Source organism: Dendropsophus ebraccatus, chromosome 1, assembly GCF_027789765.1.
Source record: "Dendropsophus ebraccatus isolate aDenEbr1 chromosome 1, aDenEbr1.pat, whole genome shotgun sequence".
Lineage (NCBI taxonomy): Eukaryota > Metazoa > Chordata > Amphibia > Anura > Hylidae > Dendropsophus > Dendropsophus ebraccatus.
Genome location: NC_091454.1, coordinates 155,222,026 through 155,229,269, shown reverse-complemented (window position 1 = coordinate 155,229,269; position 7,244 = coordinate 155,222,026).

The window sequence follows — 7,244 nt, the reverse complement described above, 5'->3', positions numbered from 1 at the left end:
GCTCTAAGGTTATCTGGAAAACATGGATACAGCCAATGACTATATCCATGTTTTCCACATAGCCTTATGGCTTTATTTTCACTTCAACTTCAGCAGCCACCACTAATCAAATGCCGAAAGTTCGGGTTCGGATCGACTCGAGCATGCTCGAGGTTCGCTCATCTCTAATAGATATATATATATATATATAGATATATATATATATTTTTTTTAAACAAATAACTACTGTGTAATTGGGACCCTTCTGCCTCACTTAATAACCTTAGAGCCATTAGAGCCATTAGTCCAACCACTTTAATAAACAAGCACCGATCTCCTACTGAAGATACTCATTTACTGAGCTGATTACCCAGCTCAATTATCATGTAGCATGGGCCTCACAGACATCATTAGTGATGTTTGTGCAGCCCTTACTGTATACAGTAAATAATACACTGTATTCTCCATGCTCCCTGCAGAAGCCGGTACAAATTCAGAGCCAGTCTCTGAAGTGACAGGCTGCTCAGTCATTCACTGGTCGTATTTCCTACTCCCTATTAGAAACACATACCTACTTGACTTAACCATGAGTAGATATCAGCTGAACGGGTGCTTACCTTTCTTCTGTCTAATGTGTATGGGCAGCTTACCACTTGAGCCATGAGATATTTGTTAAGCTGGTTATATATTTCAAATAATTTTCTATCTCTTGTGATCCGAGAATGCAGGTGTTAAAAATGGGAAAAGGGGTAAGCTACTTTTGGACACCTCTGGTGGAGACTATCTCCCCGAAAACAAAAGGATCAGCCATGACAAAATCCAACACACCTGATCCTTCTCTTCCCTGACATCTAAGGTTGGGGGAGAGTTAAAAAGCCACATTGAAGGGTGTTCTGTTCCCTGTAGGTTTGGAGAACATTAATTTAATGTAAATTGCCATCTATAAACTATGATTTAATTGACAATCATATGTTCATGGGGCAGTATGATTAGATTTAAGGATAAACAGGCATCCCGAGTGTTAGATAAACCAGAATGAACATTACAAACACAACACAAAAGCCACCACTTTTTCTAGGAATGGTCCACCTATGATAGACGGATTACAGGATCCTGATATTGGACCCACAGGAACCATTTGTAAAGTGTGGGGGAAGCTTCAATTCTCCTTACTACTAGATGATGAGCCATAAAGCCATATCCTCTTCTTGTTAAAGGAGTTGGCCACATTATTCTGAAATAATTAATGTTATTTTTTGGCTATGTTTGACAACACAGAAAATGTGCAAATCTTTTTATTACAATTTTTCTCCTTTGGTTCTACTCTTGATTTTGGCTAATAGTAAAGTTATGCCACCTACAGTGATATGTTCCCACTGTGCCCCATTCTTGAGATATGGGAATACCTACCCTCTTCATGCTCAATCTTTCTCAGCAGTGTGTATGACAATTCTGTCCATAAGATGGCAGAGAACAGCAGAGCAGATGACCATACACTTCACTTGGCATCCTTCACTGTTCCTGCCCACAGACATATATGTATGTTATGTGCTCCTCAGTGGCGTAGCTACCACGGTCGCAGCGGTCGCCGCCGCGACCGGGCTGCTACCAAGGGGGGTCCCGCGAGGCCCCCCTTGCCACTGTACTGCCCGCTTCCCACTCCCTCTTGTGACCGCAAGCAATGTTTTGCCTGCGATCACAAGAAGCAGGCTGGGACGGGCCCCAGCTGACTTGCGGGGCTGGGAGCATCTTGTGGGCAAAAAAACAGGTCCCGCGAAGCTCCGCCCCCTCCGCGGGAAGCCCCGCCCCTGCCGTGGGAAGCCCGCCAGCGCGCGTGACAAGAAGAGGAACCATTCAGGTGAGTAAAGATTTTTTTGTTTTAAAGGGCATGATGGGGGTGTAGTGGTATGATGATGGAAGAAGAGGATGATGAGGAGGGGTGTAGTGGTATGATGATGATGATGGAACAAGAGGATGATGGGGGGTGTAGTGGTATGATGATGGAACAAGAGGATGATAAGGGGAGTTGTGGTATGATGATGGAACAAGAGGATGATGAGGGGTGTAGTGGTATGATGATGGAACAAGAGGATGATAAGGGGGGTTGTGGTATGATGATGGAAAAAGAGGATGATGAGGGGAGTTGTGGTATGATGGTGGAACAAGAGGATGATGAGGGCTGCAGTGGTATGATGATGGAACAAGAGGATAATGGGGGTGTAGTTGTATGATGATGATGGAACAAGAGTATGATGGGGGTGTAGTGGTATGATGATGGAACAAGAGGATGATAAGGGGGGTTGTGGTATGATGATGGAACAAGAGGATGATGAGGGGTGTAGTGGTATGATGATGGAACAAGAGGATGATGAGGGGAGTTGTGGTATGATGGTGGAACAAGAGGATGATGAGGGGTGTAGTGATATGATGAAGGAACAAGAGGATAATGGGGGGTGTAGTGGTATGATGATGATGGAACAAGAGGATGATGGGGGTGTAGTGGTATGATGGAACAAGAGGATGCTGGGGGTGTAGTGGTATGATGATGGAACAAGAGGATGACAGGGTGTAGTGGTATGATGATGAAAGGGCAGGAGGATGAAGGGGTAGTGGTATGATGATGGAGGGGCAGGAGGATGAAAGGGGTAGTAGTATGGTGATGAAGGGGCAGGAGGAGGGGACAACATGGGGGCATCTGTAAGGGGGATAAAATGGGGGGCCATCTATATGCGGGATAACATGGGGGGGCATCTATAAGAGGGATAACACAGGGGGCCATCTATAAGGGGGAAACATTGGGGGGCCATCTATAAGGTGGACTACATGGGGGGGTGTATACAATAGGGCATGCACAGAGGGGGGCATGTACTGTAAGGGGGGGTCACATCGTGTCAGGGCTACCTACTAAATGAGGGTGTAAAGGGGCCAATACAGATGTGCAGTTAGTATAGAGATGAGGATGGTGGCAGTGTGAGGAGCCTAATATGTCTGTCTAGCAGATTCTGTGGATTCGCGGATTCTCATAATGGCCCAGGGCAGATGGAGAAGATGAAAAGGGAAGAACTCCGATAAGAGAAGACGTCCCCTGTGAGTCACTTGATATAACTGCACTGTAATATATATGGTGTGAAGAGCCTGTGTACAGTGCGTCCACCTCTATATGACTGTATGAAGTGATATTGGCATATGTACAGAGGATTATATTCAGTAGCAGCGGTGGTGTTAGTCAGTATGTGGTGGTGGTATTAGTCAGTAGCAGCGGGGTGTTAGTCAGTATGTGGCGGTATTAGTCAGCATGTGGTGGAATTATTTGTTACTTGTTATCTGGTATTGTGTTTTATTGGATTTAGTATACTGGATTTGGTCAGTAACAATATGGTGGTGATGGTTGTGGTGTGGCGGTAATATTTCCCCTTGTGTACTGGTAATATTGGCAATATTGGTCTCAGTAAACAGGATTTGTTTAGTAACAGTATGGCGGTAATAGGTATGGTGATATTTCCTGTATACTGGTATTATTGGTAATATCAGTCTTGAGATATATATATACCAATAGCATCGAGAAAGGGGGGGCCCAAGTTGACCTCTTGCACCAGGGCCCAAGATACATTAGCTACGCCCCTGGTGCTCCTCCATGCTGGGCCATCTTAGGGACAGTATATATTTACAGTTCTAGGAAGGATGGGGCAGCAAAAGGGCAGGGTTTCTCTTACCTCAAGAGTAAGGCACATTGGGAGCATATCATTATAGGGAGGTAGGTAGGGATAACTTTACTTAAAGTGACTCTGTACCCACAATCTGTCCCCCCCAAACCACTTGTACCTTCGGATAGCTGCTTTTAAACCAAGATCTGTCCTGGGTCCGTTCGGCAGGGGATGCAGTTATTGTCCTAAAAACTAATTTTAATTCAGCAGCGCTGTGTCTAACAGCCGGGGATTACATTTGTATATGCATTAGGCTGGCACCACCTCTCCGTCCTTCCTCCCCACCCTCCTCATCATTAGGAATGATCCAGGAACATTTACTGCTGTTTGAGCTTTGCACAGGTGTCTTAACGATCCAGCCCATGTTCATTATGCACACAGAAGAGGAATAGGAAGCAATCTGCCCGGAGCATTCCTAATGATGAGGAAGGTGGGGAGGAAGGACAGAGAGGGTGTGCCAGCCTAATGCATATACAAATGTAAGCCCCGGCCGTTAGACAAAGCGCTGCAGGATTAAAAGTTGTTTTTATGACAATATCAGCATCCCCTGCCGAACGGACCCCAGGACAGATCTTGGATTAAAAGCAGCTATCCGAAGGTACAAGTGGTTTGGGAGCTCAAATTGTGGGTACAGAGTCGCTTTAAAGTAGCATTTATAATTTTAGGTTAAAATGGCCAACCCCTTTAACTCAAAAGTTCCTAGTTTTAATTAAAGTTTTTGTTTGTTTGTTTGCTTGTTTCCTATTTGAAAAAATGTTAAATTGTACAATTTCCAACAATAATCCATTCTAAGCGAGTCTCTTACAGGAAAAAATTCTCAGCTAGCACAACATTTCTGGTTTTAGCATATAGAGCCAAATACCTGATGTACATGGATGGGCTTGAAGTCAGGCGGGTAAATTCACAATCTGGTAATTAAAGTGATTCCATGCTTCCTGCCCAGTCAAGAAAATGTACGTTAAACTAGTACTTAAACATACACATGGATAAATATCATATAATAAGACCAAAACTTGCCGCTGTAGCAATGTTTTTCAAAGTGAATAAAATATTTGTTTTCATGTTAAGAGTGACTGAAGGATGAACTGAATAATTCAGATAGAATGCGATTAAAGTCAGCTCTGAGTGCAGTCTGATCTAAAATATGCAAACAATGCAAGGGAAACTATATGCATATTTACCATTTTAGAATATGGTACAAAATTATACATTCTAGAATACTTTTCATGAGATTATTCATCTTTTCTATATATATCGAACACCAAACAAAAGTCACACAGAGAGTGCAAGACTGGATCCTGTCAGAGGAAAATATAAACGGGTTTAAACACAGATTTTTCTGACAGTTTTCATTCAGGATTTTTTTTTTTAACCAAAGCCAAAGTGGATTCAAAAGAAATTGGAAGTACTGGTTATACCACTCACTAAATGCCCAACTGTAACATCAAAACTAATGAACAAATTTAAATAAAATATTGTCAAAACCTACCTTTTTCAATGAGAATCAGGAGCCCATCATAGCATGTGCTGAAAGTGTCCTCCATTTGCAGTCAAGCATGCCTGAACCTGACTATCCATAGTTGTGGACATGATAAGCGTTCCTTGTACAATGTTCCTTTTCACTACCTGGATAGTTCATAGCTAATTCTAGTTTCCTTCAGGAGGTCCCACAAGAAAAAATCTGCATTACAGCTTTTTTGCATGTGCTTTGGATGTCCTCACCTGCTGATTCAATTAGCATAAAGACTTTCTTGGAGAAACCAACAATCTGTTGTTAATGTTAATGTTTTTAATGCCATTTCTGGGGCATTTTGGGCCCCCATTGTGAAGAATGGGGGGGGAAGCATTCGGGCCCTTCGAACAGCTAGCTATGTCCTATTCAATGGATAGGGGATACCTTTAAAAGAAGGAAAGCCTATTTAATGGATCCTGCTCTCCATTAAGAACATGCAATGAATTTAGGCAGTAGAGTATAGTACAGTACAATATAGTACAATGGCTGACTAGGTGACATGGTGCCATTGACTACTGCTCACCTGCCATTGACTACTGCTTTGTTGACAGTAACAGTAAAGTTGAACATTAAGTAACATAAGTTTTGAGAGGGAGTGCTTGAAAATATTTTCGTCCAGTGCCTATTTAGTTAGGTAGGCCTGCAAGGTCACAGCCCTGGAACCCAAAAACGGATGCATGGCTGGGACTGACCGGTAACGGCCCTATTTAACAGAGTGATAATCTGTCAAATCAAGCTGATTCAGCAGATTATTGTTCCGAGTAAGAAAGACAATAATCAGCTGATGAACTGATCATCAGCTGATCATTGTCATTTATTCCAGCCTAAAAATCATCGGCCGCCGTGCGTGCATCGTTATATGTAATAGCGTTGTGCAGCTGGCAGCTGATGACTGAGTAAAAAAAATAATAAACCATGTACATGCCTGTCCACGCTTCCTGGTGTTCTTCTTGCTTTTGCCCTCTGACCATAGCTGCCACTGTAAGTTCTGAGCCGGTCTCTAAAGTGACAGGTTGCTCGGCTGATCACTGGCTGCTGAACTGTCTTGTATCAGCAGATCGTTCTTGCATAAATTAGTGATCACACCATGTAATATGGCCCTAAGACACCACCAGCTGCGCAGAATCCAGGGAGGTAAGTGTACTTTATTATTGTCAAGCACCCCTCCTTAGCCATTACTCAAAAAAGACTCTTGCCTGGACAACCCCTTTATAGAAAAAATGCCAAGCTGTGTGTAAAACCGCACTTAAAGAGGACCTGTCACCCCCCGTGCTGGGGGGACAGGCTCCCGACCCCCTGCTATACTCACGTGATCCCGCCGGGTCCCGCTTCCTGAGCCGGTCGGGTCACGGAGATATCAGCGCTCGAAGGCCGGCGCGCACGCTAACAGATGAGTCCGATGCCCATAGAGAATGACGGAGCATCGGACTCCCCATTCATTCTCTATGGGCATCTGACTCTGCTGTCAGCGCGCGCGCCGGGCTTCGGGCGCTGATATCTTCGTGACCCGATTGACTCAGGAAGCGGGACTTGGCGGGATCACGTGAGTATAGGGGGATCTAACAGGGGGTCGGGAGCCTGTCACCCCGGCACGGGGGGTGACAGGTGTCCTTTAGGTTAGACATAACTGCACATGGACCATGGACAAAAATACTTAATTCAAATAGTATTGTAAACCATGAACAAACAATATTTATCAATATATGACTCTATGGTCTGGCTTGGCACTTATTTAAAGTGAATGTGTCATCCACAGCTACACAGCAATTCTCAATCATGTGACCAGGTATCACTGTGTCACATTATCTGTTGCGCTACCTGGTCATAGGATTCCAAGTGTTGTGACTCACAAGCAGCTGTGAACCCATAGCTGCAAAGAATCCATCCTGGATAGACACTGGCAGTGCAACAGACAGTGTGATGTGGCTCTTGGTTGTGGGACCAGGAATCGCAATGTAGCTCCAGCCTTAGTACATTGTCTTCATAGCTTCTAGGTGGTCATTTCGTATCTGCAACCGATGAGGGCTACTATAGCAGGTATGTTCTAA